A 22,619-nucleotide genomic window follows, 5' to 3' on the forward strand; every position below is an offset into this window, starting at 1 on the left:
CTGGGGACAGGGAGGGGCTTGCGCATCTGTCTGCAGGTTGCTGAGCTGTGGGTCAGGCTCAGGCCTATGAATTTTGTGCTATAATTTGAGGGTACTTTAAAGATCTATGCTATACTGAAAACAATTTCTCTCTCCCCTCATCTATTACTCTATTTGACATTCTCCTCTTTGATAGAGAATCCTCTGGGTCTTCTAGAATTTTCCCTGAGCAAAATAATCTTAAAGTCAAGCCTTGATCAGCTAATACCTTTCCCAAGATTAGTTTACAACCTTTGATGCCTCCCATTTGCTGTCAAATAAGATCCTCAGCCAGGCTTTCGAGGCCCACCCCGGCCCTTCAAGTTGCCTGTCTGTTTCATGACGGTATCCGGGTGGGGCACAGGGGCTCTAGAGTTTGGGCTCTGAAGCCAGGGGCGTGGACCGTGCACACATTATTGATCTGGTTCCTCACTTTCCTCATCTGTAAAGTGGGCCATGGTGTCCACCTCATAGGGGTGCTGTGAGGAGGAGAAGAGATCATGAATATAAAGCTCTTTAGTGCCATCCCTGACCCGGGGCAGGTGCTCAGCCAATACCAGCTACTACTCAGATTCGCTGTGTACCCTCCGTGCCTAGCCTGTGACCTGTCTGCCTGGACTGTCTTCAGCCCATTCTCCCCCTGGCATGCGGTTTCTTTTGTTTGTAGACCATTTATGCCTCTATCCATCCATCCACCAAACGCCAGGCACAGTGCTGGGTGTCCTGGCCAAAGTCCAGCTCTCCTGTGAAATCTGTGACCCTATGCACAACCTTTCTTCCTCTGCTTGTGCGCCTCGTGGCTCCGTTAGTTACCCTTAGGTGATTTCATTGCCAGTTCTAAAGTCCTTGGGGAGGAAGACCGTGATGGTCCTTTCCCCCTGTGTCTACAGCACCAGAACAGTATGTGATATGGAGTAGGTGCCAGTGTTTGTTTAATGAGCCAATGGATGAACGAGTGACAGCTTCCTTAGGCTACTCAGGCAGGGTGGAGAGCAGGGGCAGAGGTTTCATGAAGACCAGTGTTCCATTCCTCTGATCTGCGCGGAGCTGGTCTTGGCTCTTTGTCCCCTAATGTAGAGCCAGTACCAGGTACCCAGCATGTAGCCAAAGATGTCCCACTGGCCTGGAGGGGGCCTGGATCACACGGGGTGGGGGAGCATAGAAACCTTTGTGGACTCCCTTCCCACTGAGGAACATCTCCTACAAAATGGGGGAGATTGAGTGAAGGTGAAACCTGATTTAGGGCTGGAGTCAGGAGCAGGCTGCAGGCTGGGAGGAGCAGGGTGAGGATGGAGGGACCCCAGGCAGAGGGGCCAGGCGTGGCACAGTGGGGGCCCATGCATGGCTCTGCTTCTCACCGCGACTATTGGTCTCTTGCTTCCTATAGTACAAGATTCACCCCCAAATTAAAACTAAATAAGTCACTATAATAACAATGTGAAGTGCATCATTGCTGGCATGTGGCAGCTCAGTGGGGGCGGCTGCAAGGGAGGAAAGCCAGCAGATTAACCCTTGGAGGCCGACTTGTCTGTGGAGAGCTGGAGGAGGGTGGCAAGAGCATGTCAGTAGCTCTCTGAAAGTCAGGGGGAGCGAGACGAGAAGTTTGGGGTGTTAGCAGTCGTAGTGGGCCCACCCAGCTGGCCAGAGGATGCTTGGGGTTGGAAGCTTTCATCTGCATCTTCAGGGCCTCTTCTCCAGGTCCCCTGGCCAAGTAGTCCTGAGCGTGGTGGCAGGTCGCTTCTGCCCCACAGGCTGTCTTGAGCCCTCTGAGAAAGAGAGGCCAATGTCAAGGTCATGGTTCTGCGGGGGAGTCCCTCACAGCTGGGAAGCACAGAAACCTCTGGTTCTTACCCCGGCCCCCATGCAGAAGTCTTCCCTCCCCATTCCTCCTCCTCCTCCCTCCTGGGAAGATGGCATTTGTTCCCCGGTGACACACTTTCTCAACCTGTGGGTGGAGGGAGGGGAAAGGGGCTGTGCGGGGAGCAGGGTGGGTGGGGATGGGGGTGGAGGGCGGGGGAAAGTCACTCACTGTGCACTTTCCTCCTCTTCAGTCCCCGCCTTGAGCCTGCCGCAGGAGCAGCTCTCCTCCCAGCAAGCTCTTGGAGTGGCCCCATGGATCTTGGGCTCCATGACTGCCCAGGGACCCTCAGGGGAGCTCCGTTTGGTTGCTGGTTGCAGGAGCATGGTTAAAGGAAGCCGATGTTGCATATGACCATCTTCCTAGGTCCATGTCCGTGGATGAGCTCTGAGGTTACCTGGGACTCAACGACTGCATGGCTGACCAGAAATCTCAGCCTGTAAAGAGGGGAGGGGGCTAGAGAGGAGCTCGAGGCTGGTCTTTACCTGCCCGTGCTGGTTGATTACAGCTAAGCCTCTTGAGGACCCCTCTTATTAGCAGAGGGCTTAGAGGGTCACTGATGCTCTCAGAACAATCCCTGCCCCAGGCAGGTAGGGCTGGCCTGAGAGGTGTCCTGGTGTGGGCCTGGGCAACGAGAGCGAGGTCGCAGCTCTCTGGGCCCGTGGTTTATGTTGGGTTCTGGGTCAGTCCCACCGCAGGACCACAGCCAGTGCCATCAGTGTAGAGGTGAGGGCAAGTGAAGGGATACCACCCCGGCACAGGGGTTGGTTTAGGACGTGTGCAGCCGGTGGGTGGGGAGGGTGCGGAACCCGCATACATAGCTCAGCGAGGGGCATGTGAGCCGAAGCACGAAACCTCCGATCTCCTGACTCCCAGCCCAGTGCTCAGTCTTCTCTGTAACAAAACTTCTGTTTGGCAGAAATCCTTTTGGAAATCAGTTTTCTGTGTGTTTGCATGTTGTGTCTTAGAAGTTTCTCAGCTAGTGTTACCAGAAAGAATCTTACGTTTTTCCTTTCAATATGAATGTTAGGCTTAAGTTCTGAAGGACCGATTCTGGGAGGCAATTAGGAGCCCAAATCTGGGAGATGGGGTCATTTCTGCACTCTCAACAGTGACCTGAATCTGCAGTGATTTGGGCATGGTCTCAGGCTTGGTCCTCTGGCTGCCCCTGAGGCTATGGGTCCTGGTGCGCTGCTGACCTTGGCCAGCAGATGGCGCCTGAGCCTGAGAATCAGGGAGGGGTGTTTCAGACATGGCCCTTCCTTGCTGAGGGGAGCAGTGTCAGGTGGATGGGACTCAGGTCCTTTCTACTCCTGGGCATGGTCCATACTGTGGAAAGAGCGAAGGCTGACACCTCTGCAGTCTGTATGGGGCAGACAAGGCCTAAGCCACGAGGCTGTTGGCCACCCTGATCCCTAGGGGCATTTGGCTCTGATGGAGGGCCTAGTAGGGTTCTTCACAGTGACCACCTACCCATCCTTCCACCTTCCTCATCTGGGTTAGGAGTCTTCTGAGGCCCCATGCAGACTCTAACAGCCTGCAGTTCTTCCCTTCATCTTGGGTTCAACATCTTGCCCTTCACTCTACCATTTCTTATCTCTCTTTGTTATCCAAGCAACTGGTATTTAGTGAAAGGCGCACAGTGCTGGAAGCTGTGGGTGCAGCCAAGACCTCATTCTGGCCCCTGTAGTCTGGTGTCACCTGGAGGTGCACTCATCACTGTAATAGCTGGCTATGTAAGTACCCATGGAGTTTGCAGGTGAGAGAGGGAGGGGGTTGTGTGGAAGGGGAGTGGGAATGGGAAGAGGGGAGAGAGGTTACATTTGGGTGGATGGGAACTTTCTGAAGCAGGTGGCATCTGACCCAGGCTCCCAAAGCTGGGAGAGACTGGGGGAGATGGAGGCTGGAGGAGAGGGTTACTGATTAATAAGATGGGCTAAGCAAAGGTACAGGCGCTGGAAAGCATAAAGCTCCGAGTTCATTGTGAGTAGTCTTGTTGACTAGAACTTGGCATTCTGGTTGGTGAGTAGTGGAGCTGAGGTTGCAACGTTGGGGCTGAAGTCACATTATGAAGGGTCTTTGAGTGTTCTTTTCATAACGTGAGCCCAAGTGTGAGGAGAATTTGGAAAAGGATCTGAGCAAAGTAGGATGAAATGGGACAGATTTAGTAATATGGGAGGTGACGTCATCCTTACAGGTGGGGGGACGTAGAGGTGGGGAGGTTTGTGGTTTGGTGGAGAGCTTGGGGATAGGAGTACAGAGGGGTTTCGGAAGAGATGAGAGAATTGTCAGCTGCACTGGCACAGTTATCTTTGGTCATGGACACACACACATATCCCTCTTTCCTTCCTCTCCAACACATACAGAAAGTCCAATCTCATTACAATATATTTTAGTAAATAATTCACTTGTGTTGTTCTGGAATATAGTTGTATTAGATAAGGTTCTTTCCAGCTCTGAAATTCTATGAAAAACCTAAGGAAGTCAGGTCAGCTACTGGATCGGACACAGAAATATCTTTGTTAGGGGCGTTGCTTATATTGGTGGTGGGATATCAGGATATGACATGTGAACTCTGAAACCTATTTAACTAGTTGTGTACCCCTGAGCTCCACGGGGTGGGGATCTAGACTTGACTGTGTTTTGTAACTGCCCATAGAACCCAAGGATAGTGCTGGGAGTGGCAGGTGCTCAGTGTTCTCGATGGACCATTTGGCCGGAGTGGCTATGAAAATGCAGAAGAGAACCGTTGTGCATCAGATCGGGAAATGCACACCCCATCGTTTCATATGCACCTACAGGTGCAGGTGGAGGCTGGCATTTTTGTCATGTTTCACTCAAGGTGTGAGCAAAAGTTTAGAAAAGACAAAAGGAAGATCTCTCAAGAACACCCATCATTTATCAAGCTTGGCGGGGTGACAGAAAAGATACTCTCGTTGTCAGGACCGGCAGGAGCAAAGGTGGAAGGTGCGGGGCACGGCAGGAGACCACCTGGCCTGTGCAGGGGGTTCCTGGGGGTGGGACACTGGGAGGGGGTAGTGCAGAGACTGGAGCAGGGGCTTCTGTGGAGGCCTCGGGGCCGGGGGACAGGGTGGTGGGCATAGACAGTGAATGGCAAACTCTGGGAGGACCCTTATCACCTCTGTGGGCCTGCACACAGGACCTCTGCTGGAAACCTTTGTGGGAACCAGGAAAATGTGCCCTGTGGGGCATCCCTTCCTCTAGGCTGTGGTAGCTTTCCCAGGGCTGGATTTCATTCTTCTGTGAGTCAGAGAAACAGAGCCAACGGGATATGTGTATATGATAAATAAGTGCAGAGAGGGATTGATTGATTGATTTTAAGGAATTGGCTTATGCACTTACGAAGGCTGGCAAGTCAAAAATCTGCAGAGTAGGCCATCAGAGTGGGGACCCAGGACAGCTTATGTTGTAGTTCAAGCCCGAAGGCTGTCTGCTGGAAGAATTCCCTCTTGCTCCGGGAGGTCTGTCTTGTTCTATTCAGGCCTTCAATGGATTGGGTGAGGCCCACCCACATTATGGAGGGCAATCTGCTTTTCTCAAAATCCACAGATTTAGATGTAAATCTCATCCAAAAACACTCTTATAGAAACAGCAGAATAATCCAAGCTGATACATAAAATTAACGCTCATTGTTCCCCACATGGCCCTTGGTCAGGACTACACGTTTGTACCCTGGCCCTGCGTCCATGACAGTCAAACTTCCTGTTGAGCCTTTGAGGGGGGCGGGAGCCAAACTGCCTGTTGGTTTATGACCTTGTGACCTTGGTCATAACTTTGTGACCTTGGGAATGTATTTTATCTCCTCTCTCTCAGTTCCCTCATCTGTAAGATTCGTATGCTAACAGCACCTGCCGCATAGGCTAGCTGCAGGGATTAATAAGCTAATGAGTGTGGAGTACATAGAGCATGCCTGGCACAGGGCAAATGACCAGCAAATATTAGCCTTTATTTCTGCGTTATGTTGGATGCTGTATCTGTGTGAGGAACTAAGGTTCTGAGAGACTGACAATACATGGTAGAGGTGAATCTTTAACCAGGCTTTCTGACACCTGGTACAGTTTTCTGTCCCAGAGACTATTTTGCCAGAAGAATCCTCTTCCCCTCCCTGATGAGTACCCAGCATTCCATCCAGTGGCCAGCCCCTTCCCTCCCACTGTTAGAAACCTCCCACAGGCTACCTTGGGAGGAGCCTGACCCCAGGCTTCTGGACTGCCTCTCCTCCCTCCCCATGATCCTCACTCTGCGGGGCTGCTGGCAGCTCATCCGAGACGTTTTGACATCTGTGGTTTCCAGAGATCTATCAGCAGCACCTGCTGCTGACTCCGTGGAGGAGGGGCGTGGAGGAGAAGCCCTGGGGGCCCAGGGTCACATGTTGGTGGCTGAGCTATGTTCAGGACCCACCCAGCCTTTCTCACCCCTTCAGGTGGCAGCTGCATGCAGCTTCCCTTGTCCTGGGAAAAGCTGGGTGTGGGGTGTAGGCAGGGACGAACTTGCCCTGGGTTGGACTAGGGCTGGGGAAGGGCTTAGGGTAGAGGGGTGAGAGGAGCCCCTCCTGCCCCCAGGGCCAGTGGGGTCCCCCCGCTGGCAGAAAACTTTCCCTCCCCTGGTGACACATGCCCCCTGCCCTCATATTCCTTGCTGCCTTCTTTCCAGTGCTGATCCAACTGCTCCCATTCTTCTCTATTTAGGCTGGCTCACTCTTTCTCACCCCCAGGCGGCTCCACTGGCCTGGGCTGAGGACTACGTTAAGGGCTTCAGCTGTCTGTAGGTTTGCTTCCTTTGGTCTTCAGCAGGACCTTCATTTGTTTTGGAGCCTGGTTTCTTTGTCTCCCCAGACAGTCCCCCAGATAGTCCCCCAGAAGGCTGCGGTGTGAGTGTTCTGGGAATGGAACCAGAGGAGCTGGCGGCCACCAAGCTGGGTGTGGGGAGGACTGGAGGATGGGGGAGCCATTCCCCTCCCTCCTGACTCAGCCTCATCCAGCCTTCCCAGCAGCTCTCAATAAAAAATACATTTATATTAAAAACATCAGGAAGAATAAAAACACATTTTCCCCCAATAATGCCGAACATCAAAAGGAGATTTTTATCAATTATGAGAGAGCGATTTTGGCCATAGATGGTAATTTAGCGAGTGGGAGATGGATGGCGAGAAGCATTAATGCCAGCCAGGACGGATGGTGTGCCATTAGTCACCGAGGGGAGAGACTGAGGCGGCATGGTGGCACTGGCTCTTCTTCCCCAGGTCCGTCTGGCCCTGGCCTCCGCCCTGCAGCTGCTGCCCTCCCCCCGCTCTGCACCCTTCTCCCTGCCTTGCGGGGCTCCTGCTCCTGTCTCTGGGTCACCTTCAGTCCAATCACTCTGTAGCTTCCAGGTGAATCCTCCCCAGCTGGGAGCGTGTCCCATCACGCAGGTGGAGTAGAGACCCCAGAGGGCAATTCAGGAGCCGCTCCGCGTGGGTGCTTCCAGCCTCATGCCTTCTCCACCCACTTCTCCCCGCTACCGAGGCCACGGGGGGCTTCCCTCCCTTAACCTGCATTTGCCCCCAGGCCTAGCCTTTCATTTCCTTCTCCACTCATCGGCTCTGTCTCATTTTTTAAGCTCCAGGTCTAACAACAACAACACACACATACTCTGAATGCTTTCCGGGTGTCAGACCCTGTTTAATGGTTTCAGGGGGATCGGCGTCTCACTGAAACCCTCTGAAATAGGCACTGTTACTTAATTGGCAAATGGGAAACTGAGGCACAGTTTCTGGTGACATCGTCTCTCTTGCCTCCTCACGCACCCCCGTCAGGATGACCGGCTCCCTCGTTTCCCCTGGGTGCTCGGTCCGCTGCTGCAGCTCTTGCGCAGTTCCTCGTGGTGCTCAGGTGTGTCGCTTCCCCGTTTTGAGTCCCCCATGGGTCCTTGTGTGGACTCTGCACATGGCAGGTGTCAGTAAATGTGGCTGAGTTGAACTGATGAGCTACTTCGAATGCCCGTGTCCCTTTGCCACCTTTACTGACCTCCCAGCCAGGCGGGACTGTGCATCCAGAGTGCTTGGCTTGACTCATGGGTGGTCCTCTCTCTGTAGCCTGGCTCTCTGGGCATCTCAGTGCTCAGTTTATGTCCTCAGGGTGGCAGGCCTCCTCCCACTCATCCCAGGGTCCCTTCAGAGCACTGCCCATTGCACAGAAACCACTCCGTCATGGACTGTTCTGTGCGCCGAGACCCTCTGCCGACATCATGGTATGGCTTTCTGGGGCCCGTAGTCGGCAGGGAGCCAGCTCTGCCTTGGTCTTGGTTCCACCATTCGCTAGGACATTTCTGTAGGAGCCTGTGGAGGGCCCCAGGACGGTGTGTCTGGGACTGTCGGAACTCTGGGCTAAGGGCAGGGGAAGGGTCTGATTCTAGGAGCAAGAGGATTGTTTCTGAGGCGTATGGCGTAAAGGTCAATAAAATAGGCGTTGGAGTCAGAGAGCCTCGCACCAATCCCAAGTGCCACCATATTCTAACTGCATTATTCGTCTTTTCTGAGGCTCAGTCTCCTCATCTCTAAACAGGCCTGACGATGGAACCTTCGCATTAGTAGGGCTGTGATGAGGATGGAAAGCTGTAACTCACCTAAAGTGTGGTGCCTGAGGGTAGTAAATCCCGGGAGCTGTGAGACGGGACCTCAGATTATATCCCGGTGCCTGGATCTTCCTGGGGCTCGACAAACGCCGGCTCCTTTTCAGTGGCCAGTGCTTTAGACTTGCCCATGTTAAGTTAAATCAACTAATAGTGTGTGTGTGTGTGTGTGTGTGCACGCATGTCTGTGCACAGGTGTGTTGTTCAGGAGAACCACTAACTCGTGAGCTGTAAGGGTTTAGAAATCACCTCACCACACCTCTGTGGTCCATGAGCTCAGAGAGGGGGAGTATCTTGCCCAGTGCGGCACAGCTGGGTGGTAGTAGAGGCAGGGCTAGAACCCAGGTCTCCTGACTCCCAATCCAGTGTCATCCTGCTGGACTGCTGTGTTCGCAGCTGGAAGCTCAGGCCCTGGAATGAGACGGCCGGCATGCAGGAACGGGGCTGGTTTTGCCGTCAAAGACACCCAAAGGGCTTCTAGTGGCTTTCACCCTATGTGGGACTTTGTAGTGTCCTGCAGATTTCAAAGAAGCTGCATTTTCCTAAGTTTATCACTCATGGAGATAGGATTCTAGGTGCTCTTTGCCAGCCCTCCCACTTGCCTAGGTTGGGGTGATTATATTCACGCACTCACCACTTCAGACCATGCTTGGGTGCTCCCTATCTTTGGAGTCTGACTTGCAGGGTGGTGCCCAGACCCTCTGCTCAGCTGCTGAGTCTGGGCTGTTCTGTGGAGACAGGGCCTTGACTCGTGGTGGCCCCATTCACTGACATGGGACAGTTGTCTACCACTTGCTTTGCTCACCAGCAAATATGGATTTGTTGAGCAGCTGATATGTTCTTACCTCTGTGCCAATGCTGTGGGGGGTAAAGAGAATGTTAAAGCCACATCCCTCCCGCCTGCCCTCCCAAAGCCAGGCAGACAGAACAATACACAGAGGGAGTAATTACAGAGCCTTAAGTGCTCAGCAGTGGGGCTGGTGCAGGAGAAGTTCAGGGGAAGTTCACAAGAGGGTTCTTGGAGGAGGTGGGTCTTGGGCTGGCCCTCAAAGGATGAGTAAGATTTAAGGAGCAGAAGTATGAGGGCATCCGAGGCTGGGCTGTGTAGTGGCGAGGGCCTGAGAGCAGACCATGGGGCTGGGATGGAAGGGAACTTGAGTTGTGGTGACAAAATACCATAACTGAGCAGCTTAAATAACAAAAATCCATTGTCTCACAGCTCTAGTGGCTAGAAGTCCAAGATCCAGTGGGCAGGGTTTGTTCTCCCGAGGGCTGCAAGGGAGAACCTATTGCACGCCTCTCTCCCTGCTCCTCGTGGTTTGCAGGCAGCCTTCGGTGTTCCTTGGCTTGTAGAAGCATCACCCTGATCCCTGCCTTTGTGCTCATCTGGCGCTTTCCCTGAGTGCCTGGCGTTTTTGTCTGTGTCCGAATTTCCCCGTTCCATAAGGACATGCTCATATTGGACAAGGACCCACTCTATGCCAATATGACCTCTTCTTCACTAATTATATCTGTGATGGCACTACTTCCAAATAAGGTCACACTCTGAAGCATTGGGGGACACAGTTCAAGCCATAACAGATGGGTGCATTAGGCCTTTGGCAGTTGCGAGGGTCAGACCTGCAACTTGAATGAGCTAAGGCCAAGAGGCAGATGCAGTGTGGCATGTAACCGAAGTTTAGGAAGTGTTGGGGGTAGAGTTGGTTTTGGGGGGCTCTTCCAGGATTCCTCTTTGTCTCTGCTTCCTGCAGCTCAGCTTTATTCACAGATCAGTCCTCCATGAACAGCTGCCATTGGCGGCTCTCAGCCTCACCTCTTCCCAGCTTTGCCCCTAGGAGGGCCACCCCCACCCGAGTCTCACTTTATAGAATTCCAGATGAGGACTCTGACCCAATTAACGTAAGTTAGACGTTGTACTGGGTTGAACAGTGCCCCCCGTGTTCCTCCCCCCATTCATGCCTACCTAGACCCTGAGAGTGTGAACTAAGGTTTTAGAAGATGATACGAAGTAACTTAAGACGAGTTTACACTGGATCAGGGTGAGCCCTAAATCCAGTGAATGGTGTCCTTTACGTGATGATACGTGTGATGATAGAAACAGATTAGAGTGATGCAGCAGCGAACCAAGGAACTGCAAACATTGCCGGCAGCCACGAGAAACTAGGAAGAGGCAAGGAAGGCTTCTCCTCGGGATTCTTCAGAGGAAACACAGGCCAGCACCTGGGTTTCAGACTTCCAGCCGCCAGAACTGCGAGACAATAAATTTCTGCTGTTTCCAGCCACCCGGCGTGTGGTAATTTGTTATGGTGGCCCTGGAAAACAAATACAGATGTCTGTTCTCAGACTGATGGAACAAGTTGTGACCCCTCTCATTTAAACTCCAAGGTTAGAGTTGGACTGGGATAGGAAGCAGCAAGGCAGAAAAAAGCACCGAGGTGGGTAAAGCGGGAAAACCATCCATAGTCATGTCAGTGGATAGTAATGCTACAGTTTCTGTTTACTTGCTAGTTGCTGTGTAGTACACATTGGCTGGATGTTTTACAGGCATTGTTTCTAACTGTTATAATAATTCTGCAGGGTTGGTCGATTTTACCATTCCAGTTTTCCAAAGGGGGAAGCGGAGGCCCTGAGTGGTTAAGTAGCAGCCAAAGTCACAAAGGTCAAAGAAGCAGAACCACTCCTGAGCTCTGTTGCCTAAGCCCCACCCCTCCGGCTTGGCAGCTGCTCGCCCTGAGCTGGGCTGGTCCCTGGAAGGCAGTAGCGTGGCTGTCAGAGGTGGGCCTGGTGCAGGCTTTAGGGTGTCACCACAGGCTGCAGGTCTGAGAAATAGTGTTAAGTCAAGTCAGCTAATTGTGTGTTTGTGTGTGTGTACGCATGCATATATGTGTGTGCGTATGTGTACAAGCCCTTGTGACTGATGAAGGAGAGACATTTCGGGCAGAGTCAGCCAGCAGTGCAGGATGGATAGAGGGGCCAAAGCAGGAGCCACGCGAGGAGCCTCTTTCCATCGTCCACATCTCGGGAATGGAGCCTTTTTAGCCGTGTCCGGAGCTGGGGCGGGGCCTATTATTTTCCCTTTGTCATCCCCCTGGAGCTCAGAGTAAGTGTCCCAGGCTGGGCAGTGGAGTCAGGAGGCCACAAACCTAGGGACAAATGGCACAGCCACTGTTCTTGAAGGAGCTGCCCTAGCAGCTGACCCCACACCCTCTGAGACTGCCAGAGGGGCAGCAGGTCCCCATCTTCTTGAACAGAACTCATGGCCTGCCTTCCCCTCCGCAGGGAGAGTGGAGGGAGTGTCCTGCAGGCTGCTCAGGGTTGGGTTGGTGGCGTGGGCAGGCTGGACATGACTGCAGTGGTTCTGACGCCTTCTTCCTGTCTCCTGGTGAGGCCTGGCGTGGACGCGATGGTTCGAAGGAGCTCCAGGACCTGCCCCGTCTCACAGTGAACACAATTACCAACCTTGACCCAGTGTTCACAGTGTGAGAAGTGACGGCTCCAAGACAAGAGTTCTGGTGAAGGTGGTTTTGTGGGAAGTTCAGGTGCTGCCAGTGGGGGGTGGGGGGTGGGGACGTGGTCCAGGGAAGAGAAGGCAGCCAGTGACTGTGGTCTTAAATCAGCTTCCACGCTGGGAAGACGAAGATGAATCCTGTGGGGAGGCAGGGAAACTTGCTGTCTCACGTAACCCTCCAGCTGCCCAAGGCCGGAGAGGTTGAGTCATGTGCCTGAGGTCACACAGAGTCAGGAACAAAAGGCAGGCTGGGTCCAGAACCCACGCTCCTAACCCATTTCCCGCTGCTCTCTGAAAGGGACCCTGTGCTCTTCACAGAGTTTCCCAGCCTTGCAGTTTAGGGCCTCTCCCTGCATTCCTGGTGGGAGGTGGGCCAGGCAGGTGGAGAACCCCAGCAGATCAAGGAACCGATTGTTTATTGAGTGTTCTCTGTCCCTAGAATGTGTCAGATGTTTTCAAACACAAGGTTTCATTTAGGACTCATAACAGCTCAGTGAGGTAGGTGTCCCTTTCCCCATGTTTCCCAGATGTAGAGGCTGAGATTCGGATGCTAAGTAACTCATTCAGGATCACGCAGTGGGACAGCGCCTCAGCTGGGAACTGAACCTGAGTATTGTCTGACCACAGAGGAAACCACGTTTCAACTACAGAGGGGAGGGCCTGAGTTCAAGGCCACGGTGATGGGCCAGTCCGCCTCTGAGGGCAATGTTCTTCCCTCTGACATCATCCCAGTCTGCCCTCTCCCCTTCAGCCCGGGACCTGTGCTGCCTGTGAGCCAATTAGATGGTGGTGGAGGGGGAGCTCTAAGAAGTGTGGGCGGCTGAGCTCTTCTCCTTCACCTCCCCTCTGGAGAAGGTGCTGCCCCTCTGTGCAGGCAGGCTGGGGCTGGGGATGAGGGTGAGGGCGCTCTGCTGTCCCAAGTAGCTTCTCAGAGCTGTGCCCTCTGCAGGGAGGAGCCCCCTCTCCTTCCACTGCCCCCGCTCGCTGTCTACCTGACGCAGCAGAGGGAGGCAAGCCCTCCGCGTCTGCCTGATTTATGTTCATCGTTGAAACAATAATGTTTAATCTGGAAAGGGCTAATCAATTTTTTATGCTGATTATGAATAGGCCAGCTGTGCCTGCTTCTTTATTCATGGAGCTTCGGGAACAAGCCAGCATCCCAGGCCAGGCTCCCTCGGTAGTTCCCGCTGTGGGAGGCCCTGCGTCAGGATTGCTCCTCAGTAGCCTTGCCTCTGCCACTTCGGAGGTGACTCCCCGTGTGGGAACACGTGTGTGAGCATGCGTTTGTCATCGGGGGGGCAAGCCGATGCCAGGTGGAGAATCAGATTTCAGTGTGTGTGTGAGTGTGTGCACATGTCCATGTGTGCATACAGGTGGTTGGGATGGGCTGGGGCACAGTGAGGGGAGTGCAGGACAGAAGGTTAGAGTTACAGGATCATAGAGTTAGGAAGTGCTCCAACACCCTCCTGTTACGATTGGGGAATTGAGACCCCGAAGAGGCAGAGGTAGGACGAGCACCCTAGTCCCCTTACTCAGAACGCCCGACTCCTTCCACAGTAGCACAGGTGGGCGGAGAGTCGGAAGAAGGCACTGTGTGTACTCCTGATGCAACTCTGACACCTCTGAGGAGCTTGTATTTCAGGCACAGAACGGGCTACAGACATGACTCACACGAGGTCAAGACAAGATGAGGGCAAGTCTTCGAAGGGTGGGCCACAGCTCTCAGAGCGCCCAAGTGGGGCTGCACAGAGGGAGTGAGTGCACAGAGGGAGGAGGTGAAGCTGAAGCAGGGTTTGAGGGCTGTGGACAGGAGAAGCAGCCGCAAAGCCTGGAGAGGGCACTTTGGGTGGAGTGCTTGAGCTGACAAGTGGTGGAGGCAGGGCTGCGAACGTCATCGTTGGTAGGCACCGGGGAGGTATCTGAACCTTGAGCCAGACTGGAGGGGCTGGTGCTTCCTGGGCCTGGAGCTGGAAGCAAGGAGCCTCAGGCCCAGGTCGGGGCAGGTGCCCGGCTGGGCACACAGCTTGGCTGTTCCACAGGCAGGGGCTCCTGTGTGTTTGCACCCTCCGCCACCTTTCTCCCTCTGGGACTTCACCCATCATTTGTTCATTCATTTGTTGACTTGGCACATGTTTATTGAGCTTCTGTTGTGTGGCCCCAGGGGTTACGTGGGTGAGCAAGACGCCATCACGGGGAATGGCAGATGTTGCACAAGTGATCAGAGCAATGAAAATTTAATGACACTTGTGGTAAGGGCCATGAGGGGAAAGTATAGGGTGCTGAGTTTGGGGCAGCCCGGGTGGCCTTTTGGAGGAAGTGGTGGTTAAGCTGAGACCAGGGATGGTAGTTGGAGGAAGGGAGGGTTGGCGAGAGAATAAAGAACACAGAGGCTCCGGGTGGGAAAGAGCGTGGGTTTGTCCAGGGACGTAAAGGGAATGCTGGTGGCAGGGCAGAGAGACATGGAAAGAGGAGGCTGGAGAGGGGTGCCGGGCCTGTGCAGGAGACCCCCAGTTGTTGGCCACTGACGGGCACCATGCAGAGAACCATGCGCCCAGTCTGCAGTGGCTTCTACGGGGAGCGGGTGGGACCAGGAGACCAATTAGGCTTTGTGGTCATCCAGACAAGAGGTAATGGTGGCTCGGATGTGGAGTGGAGGGACGCATTTTGGAGACAGTCAGGGGTGAATTAAGTGGGGAGGGGCTGAGGGAGAGGGGGATGCGATGACTGACTCCCAGGGTTCTGGCATGAGCAGTGGGGGACAACCTCAGAAATGGCCACAGCATGAGGGGGACAGTGGAGGTGAGTGTGTTGGCAGGTCATCCTGCTAGCCGTTTGGGGGAAGTTTTTTTAACAGGGCTGGGATTTGCACAGTGTCCCCCTCTCTTCTCAGAGTAGGAGGGATGGGTTGGTGGTCAGAGAAGGTTGGCGAGCCCTTTGTGGGGCAGAATAGTTTGGGGTTCTGCACTGAGAGGCTGGGACCCCATTGGGTTTCTGGTTTCCAGATATTAAAAAAATGTCATCAGCACCCTGATGTAATGAGAGCACTAAGTGTGTGTGTGTGTGTGTGTGTGTCTCCATGTCCCTGTAAGTGGCTGTGGAGCAGCCCCTGCAAATCACCTGTGTCATCACCACTGTGCTGAGAGGTCTCTGGCGGCCCCATTGCCCTACTGTCTTTGCTGTGCGAACTGAGGGCAGTGGTTCTGTGTGAAGAGGAAACAGGGCTCCTGGGGAGGAAACACTGGGGAAGATGTCATTACAGCCAAGCAGCTGTTAGGATTTGGCCTGGGGGCTGGGAAGGATTAATATGTAAGAGGCAGCCAGGGGAGGAAAGGACCTCTTGCTCTGGGACCGGAAACGGGACTGGTGCTGAGTCGTCACCTGGCACAGTAGAACTGGAAGCCATGATGTGCCCTCCTCGGGCCGCATCTTGGAGTTCACACTTGTCCTGTGTCCCCCACACTGTATGTGCACGCCCTGGTCTTGTTCCTCAGCTTTCTAGCCTCACCACTGCCCTGGGGAATACAGCAAACGGATAAAAACGGACATGTGCTAAGAGTGGTTACACGAATGCTCTACATGGAGGGTTGGCGAACTTTCTGTCAAGGGCCTGTGTTAGGTCCCTGTTGCTGCTGTAACAAATTGCCACAAATTTAGTGGCTCAAAACAATGCACATTTATTATCTTACCATTCTGTGGGTCAGAAGTTTGAAAATGCAGGTGTTGGCTGAATTTTTTCCAGTACCATTTAGTCCCCTTATATACCCGCCGGCTCCAATTAGCACACTGTTGACCATGCCCATGAGTCCTTTTTCCTTTTGGCATTCCTTTTAGAGGCTGTAAGGGAGAATCTCCTTCCTTGCCTTTTCTAGCTTCTGGAGGCTGCCTGAATGCCTTAGCTTGCGACCCCTTCCTTCACGGTCAAAGCCAGCAGTGTAGTCTTTAAATCTCTCTCTCTCTCCCTTCCCCCCAACTCTCTCTCATACTTTGACCGCTGCTTCCTTTGTCATATCTCTGCTCTGACCTTCTTGCCTCCCTTTGATAAGGACCCTTCTGATACGTTGGGCCCCCGTGCTAATCAGGATACTCTTTCTATTTCAAGAGCCTCGAGTTAATCACCGATTTGGGGTTAAGGACAGGGACATCTTCGGGGGTGGCATTTTTCTGCCTACCACAAGGCCAGCCAGTCGGTATTTTGGGTTTTGCAGACCACACTCTCTGTCACAACGGCTAAGCTCTGCCATTGCAGAGCGGGGCGAGAGCAGAATGGACAGTGTGTGCTGAGTGAGCACGCCGTGTGCTGATAAAACTTCCTCCGTGGACATGGAAGTAGTTTCCTCTAGTTTTCACGTGTCACAAAATACTATTCCTTTGATTTTTTTTAAACACTTAAGAACACGAAAAAGCATCTTTAGCTCATGGGCTGTACAAAAAACAGGCAGTGGCCTGGATGTGGCCCACGGGCTGTGGTGCGCTGCCCCTGCTCTAGGTGCATCGTTCCCTTTAACATTTGGAATGCCCCTACCAAGTGCGTGTCGTCGTTATCACCCCCATTCTGCGGAAGGTTAGTGAAGCGAAATAGCTCGCCACACGTTGGCAGGCTGGGCTGCTGACCCGAGAGCTGCTGTTTTTAACCGCTGCTCCCCTTTGCTGGGTCAAGCCGGTAGTGTGCGTGCTTCTCCCAAATGTGGGCATTGTCTTCCCAGGAGACTCAGGAAATCTGGGTTTACCTCCTTTTAAAATCCCTGGGCCCTGCTGTTACCACGTGCAAAGTGAATCTGGAAAACTTACTGAGAGAAACATGTACAGGTGTTCCAGGATGATTTCAAGGGCTTGGGTACCTACACTCTCTTGTTTGGGGCTCTAAGGCACGGGAACCTAGCCAAGGCCCGTCTTCTGTGTGGCAGTTTGCCATCTCCTGGGAGTGAGGGAGTCTGTCCTGGTGGCAAGTGGTGCCACCATAAGCAAAGGATGCTCTATTTTCTTTTCTTTCTTATTTTTTAATTTTAATTTTTTATTATTCAATTACAGTTGTGTGCCTTTTCTCCCCATCCCTCCACCCCACCCCAGCTGAATCCCCCTCCTTCCCCCACCTCCACCCTCCCCCTTGATTTTGTCCATGTGTAGTAGTTCCTGTGGATGCTCTATTTTCTCTCTTCCTATGTTTTTGGGTGTAGGAACATCCGAAGGTTGTTGGAAAAAGGCCATTGGGGTTTTGTGAAGGTGAGCTCATCAGGTTTGCGAATTCCTGGGCCTTGCTGGAAATGCATGTGAGCCCCTGTGGACAGGCTTTCTCCCCATGGGCAGAGCTATGGATGTAGGAACCCTCCCCTGGGTAGGGGGGACCTGGGGAGCCCAGGCCATCCTGGAACCTGGGTTGGGGCTTGCTGGACATCTTCTCTCTGGCTCTCTCCTGTCGCCCTATCTCATTCCTTTCATTTATGGTTCACACGAGCTGCTCCCTCTGCCTGGATGGCTTGTCCTTCATTTCTTCAGCCAGGTAACTGGCTCCCTGGTGTTCAGATCTCAGTTTTTTGAAACCTCCTCAGAGGAGCCCTCCCTGCCCAGGTTTAATCCTCTGAACACAGGCCCTTAATGGTACCAGCTACCTCTCTCTCCCTTCATAGTATTTATCAGAGATGGCCATTTTATGTTTATTTGTATTTACTTGATTAATTCTTTTCTCCCCACTGGACTCCAAGTTCCAGTAGTGACTCCAGAAGGGGGAGACTGTACCCAGTTTGGACTCGCTGCCCATCGAGTTCCCAGTAGACTAGCACAGTGCCCTCACATATTGGTAACTCAGTAAACATTTGATAGATGAATGAACAAGTGACCTTTAGCAAATACGGCCCTCACTCTAAAATGGGGCGATTAAGTCTCCTGTACCGAACCTCGAGAGAAAGCTGAGAATTACACGAGAGCACTTCGAGGGCAGCAAACACGCGCATGTATGGAACTATCCTTGGTGGAACGCTCAGTCCTGCAGAGCAGAGACATCCTGACACCCTTTATGCCAGCCCACGCTCAAGTTCAAAGAAGGGGTGGTGCGTCTTTATGTGAGCTGACTTGCAGCGGAGGGTATAGAGCTCAGCCTGCCCGACTCCCAGGTCTGATCCTGGCACCACCTGTCTCTTGGCCCTCTGATGGGGTGCGAGCACTTGGCCCCTTAGCACCTCATGCCTCCCAAGACGGCCCATCACCTCTGCACTCAGACCCCCCGCCCAGAGGCTGTCTGCCTGGGCGGATCCGGCTGTGGGGGTCCCTGGCTTCACACTGCACTGTCTAGGATCTCTGGTTGCTTCTACCCCAGAGATCTCTGTCACCGGCAGAGACATAGGCAACATCACCCTGTGAGGCTGTACAAGTTATTAAGATGAGGAACGTTGAAAGGTTAGATTTATGACAGCCAACAGTGGATTATGAAGAATAATTTATCAAATGTCAGTGCCTGCAGCCTACAATTTACAGAAGGTTTGCTTAAGCTGAGGAGATCTGATTGGACTGCCCCCTCCCCCATCTCTAATGAATGACAGATCTAATGGATGGCTTCCCAGGCTGGCCAGCCACACTGGGTGTTTATCTGCTTTTTTATTAATCATTATTATCACAACATTTCCACAGAGTCGCTCCTCCCACAGCTCTCGAAGTGCCCAGCACCAGGGGGGCTCCTTTGGCCAGCTGGAAGGAACTGTAGCCACTTCTGGGGGGGTGTTTTAACTATCTTGGAGCATCTGGAAGGCCCAAAGTACCCTCGCCAAGAAGAGGTTAGGGAAAAATAAAACTCACCTCCATTTGATCATTAGGAAATAGCACTTACTATGTGTCAGGTGCTTTGGATGCAGTGCTGAGCAAAACCAGAAGTCTGTATAGTCTAGAAAGGAGGAGGGAGATTCAGCAAATTCAAACCAAGGCAAAAGTGCAGCTGTGGACTTGCCCTTGAGGGGGGTACATGAACTCTGGGAATGTATACAGGGAGGCTTCCTTGAGGAGGTGACAGTGAGTGGTGACTTGAAGGATGAGTTACCTGAATGAGGAGGAGGGAGAAAAGCCTTCTGAATACGGGGCAGCATGTGCAAAGGCCCTGCGGTGGGCAGGGAGGGAGTGTGCTGGTGGTGGAAGAGGCCAAGACAGCTGGAGTCAGTGGGGGGAGATGGGGCAGGAGAGGTAAGCAGGGTCAGAGCCTGTGGGTCATGTTAAGGATTTTGGTGCCCAGGAAGCCAGTGGAGGGGTTTGAGCAGAGAGAAGTGATGTGGTCAGCTTGTTTGGAACACTCAACCTGTGTGTGGAGGTTGGCTTAAGAGGAGCAAGGAATGCAAGTGGGTGGGTCAGTTAGGAGGCCATTACCATGTCTGGGTAAAGGAGGATGCTGGCTCCTACTCACTGACAGGACGGAACGAGAGCCTGGAACTGTTGACCCCATCCAGCGCCCTTTTCATTGGACCACGCTGCCCTCTTCCTGGGGGCATCGGATGGGGCACCTGCTCCTGTGATTTATGGGGGTCTCCTATAGGCTGTACTCCAGACACATTATGTGTGTTGTTTCATAAAACAACTCTATGAGGTGACTGCTGAAATCCTCATTCTACAGAAGAGAAAGCTGAGGTACAGAGGGGTTACATAACTGCCCGAGCTGGGACACCAGGGAGCCAGAATTTGAACCTGGGCGTTTGACCGAGGGCGTGTGTCTGAGTCACTCTGCCCTAATGGTCTCAAGTTCTGCTGCTGGCCCCTTTCTTTCTTCCCAGCTTGGCAGTAGCAGCACCAATGATTAGCTCTGTAGAACAGACAGTTTGATCTCTCCGAACCTCAGAGAGAACACAACCTCCATGGAAGACAGGGTCTGCGTGTTCTTGAGCTGTTACTGTCATTATTATTTTCATTATAATAAATTGCTGTGAGTGGGAAGCTGGGGGTGGGGTACTCCCACGTTGAGGCAGGGCAGCTGTGGCGTGGGGAGAGGGAGACACTCGATGACTGTCCCTTCCCCGGGCGCCCCCGGGTCTACACGGTGATATTGGAGGGTTGGGTGCAGCAGCCCGTGCAGGAGTCACTGTCTCCAGCAGGCCTGCTGAAATGCAGGTGTGTTTTACAGAGGCTGCTGCCTTCTGCTGGACTGAGGTCTGCTCGTGGCCAGGGACTGTGACTGTTTTGTTGGCCCATGTACCTAGCATGGTTTCCGCCAGGTGGTATTTTCCTAGCCGCAGTAAGTACAGGGTGGGGCAGAAGTAGGCTTACAGTTGTTTGTATGGAATATAATACGACAATTAGTACATAATAATACAAGAATAAACTCTGTGTTTCATGGACGCACAACTGTGAACGTACTTCCCCCACCCTGTGTTTGTTGACTGGCTGAAGCTAAGGAATGGCAAATTGGTTTCTTTCCTACGTTCACGCTGCTCACTTGATAGTGGCTGCTGGGAGCTCTGTGTCGAGAGAGATTCTGGGGCGCCATCTGGGCCCAGCAGAAAGAAATGCTGGGATTGGGAGGTCTGGAACGGGTGTGTTCGGGGTTTATGAATTAGCTGTTGCTGCGTAACAAATTACCCCAGAACTTAGCAACTTCAGACAACAAACATTTGCCCTCTTAGCTTGTGTGGGTCAGGTTCTGGCTCAGAGTCTCTCCGGAGGGGGCAGTGAGGCCGTCTGTGGCCGGGGCCGCGCCATCGGAGGCCTGCGTGGGGAAGGAGTGCTGCTGCCAACGTGGCTCGCTGTTGGCAGGCAGCCTGGGCTCCTTACCACCTGAGCGCTCCACGGGCCGCCCGCGTGCCCTCATGGCATAGCAGCTTGCTTCCCCTGGAGCCAGCGATCTGAGAGATGCCACGGTGACATCGCAGAAGCCATACAGTACCCGTCCTCCACACGCGGTTTGTTAGGAGGGGCACTAAGTCCAGCTCACAGGCAAGCGGCAGGAAGCCGGCTCCACCTCGCACAGGTAGGAGTATGTAAACACTAAGGAACATACTTTAGAACCGCCACAGAGGGAACAAGAGTGCGTGCCACCCATTTGCTGTCACCGTCAGGTGTTACTGTAGAAAGTACAGGAATGACTTCCTGTCACCTTATTTTGGGCAGAGTGTGGACCCTGGCCAGTGTTTTCTGCTCTTAAGTGCACCCCTAAGCACCCCCCCCCCCCTAAAAAAACAGACCATAGAAAGCTAGAGAAACTTTTTTCCTTTTTTAGACAAGGACATCGATATATTTGAATCATGGGCCGACAGTAATTAAAAAGCACATAACTAGTCATTTTAAAATGCAGTTGTTTTACTTAATTGATTTTGCCGCCAGACCCAGAGGAAAACAAAAAGGACCGGGGGAGAGAAAGCCTTAGAAGGGGAGACAGGTTGCTGCGAGTGGCTGGAGGCAGCCGAGGGCCCGGCTTGAATCTAATTGCAGCCCGCGCCACAGTTTGTTTCTGCTAATGGTTTTCCGCCGGAAGGACTGGGGGCCAGGCCTCATTGGAGGGGGGTGTCGTTTCTTTCAGCCACATGGGGGGTATAATGCTGCTTTCAGGATAGGGTCTATTTTTCCTTACTATCTATCAGCTTAAAGTACTTCCACTGAACACTTTGAATCAAGGTTCCATTTAGAGATACTTTATTCATATTTAATTATAGGCTGTAGCACCCATCTTTAATTACCTTTTCTATAAGCCAGCAAGGAACATCCACCAGCAATCAATTACTCTGTGTGTGTGTGTGTGTGTGTGTAAGCACAGGAGGGTATGGGCGTCGGGCTTGCTCCCTGATAGAGAGGGGAGGTGGTAGGCAGGCCAGGGTCGGGTGGGGTACCTGCCTGACAGACTCCCTGTGCGGAGTGAGCGATGCACCCTCATCGCCCATGCTTCTCTTTACTTGCACTGGTCAGTTTGGGAATTTGGGCAAGTGTTCAGAGCTGGGCCTTGTTCAGGGTACTGAGCTGGCTTGGGTGCCTCCATTCCCTGGTGGGAGCAGGGTATTATGGGAGCCGCCCCCGTCTTATCCCCTGGGGATGTCACAGACCAGGCTTCATCTACCCTGGAGATTGGGATGCTTGCCTCAGCCCTTTCCTTTCTTCTCCTCCCCTTGGCGTTCTCTTGGCAGCTGTTTTTGTCACATAGCCCTAGTGATGCCATGTCACTCTTTGGTTGCAACGACTACAATGTCCCTGCAATGACACTGATTTGAAGACTGGTTGTGCTTCTCTGAGAATGAGCCAGTATTCCCAGGGAGTGAGGCCAGATCACTCCCAAGTCCTTTTGCAGTGGGGAGACAGGCCATTCTAAGTGTCTGGGAGGTGAGGGTCCTAGTCCAGAGCTCTTGACACTCCTTTAGGAACTACCAGAGGGTTTCCAAAGGAACTTAATGTTGATCTCATTATGTAATGGCCAGAACATTGCTAAGTTCTACCTCCCCTCAATTCCTGGATCCCTATCCCAGCAAGAGAGTGGAGAGGATGGCACGTGTACTTATTGAGCCTCTTGGGGATTATGGGCACCATGCCTGTTTCTTTAATTTATTCCAGCTGGGGTGAGAACATACTATATCAGTCAGAACCCCTTCAGTTGTGTGTGATAGAAAAGAATTCAAACTGCCCTAAGCAAAAAACAAAAACAAAACAAAAAAA

The 22,619-nt window shown here is 52.9% G+C and overlaps 1 protein-coding gene across 2 annotated transcripts in view; it reads left to right on the forward strand.

Moving 5' to 3' along the window:
- ADCK1 (aarF domain containing kinase 1) overlaps positions 1–22,619 on the forward strand; it is a 127,774-nt gene that overhangs the window by 41,065 nt on the left and 64,090 nt on the right. The window lies entirely within an intron of this gene.

Source organism: Desmodus rotundus, chromosome 7 (assembly GCF_022682495.2).
Source record: "Desmodus rotundus isolate HL8 chromosome 7, HLdesRot8A.1, whole genome shotgun sequence".
NCBI lineage: Eukaryota > Metazoa > Chordata > Mammalia > Chiroptera > Phyllostomidae > Desmodus > Desmodus rotundus.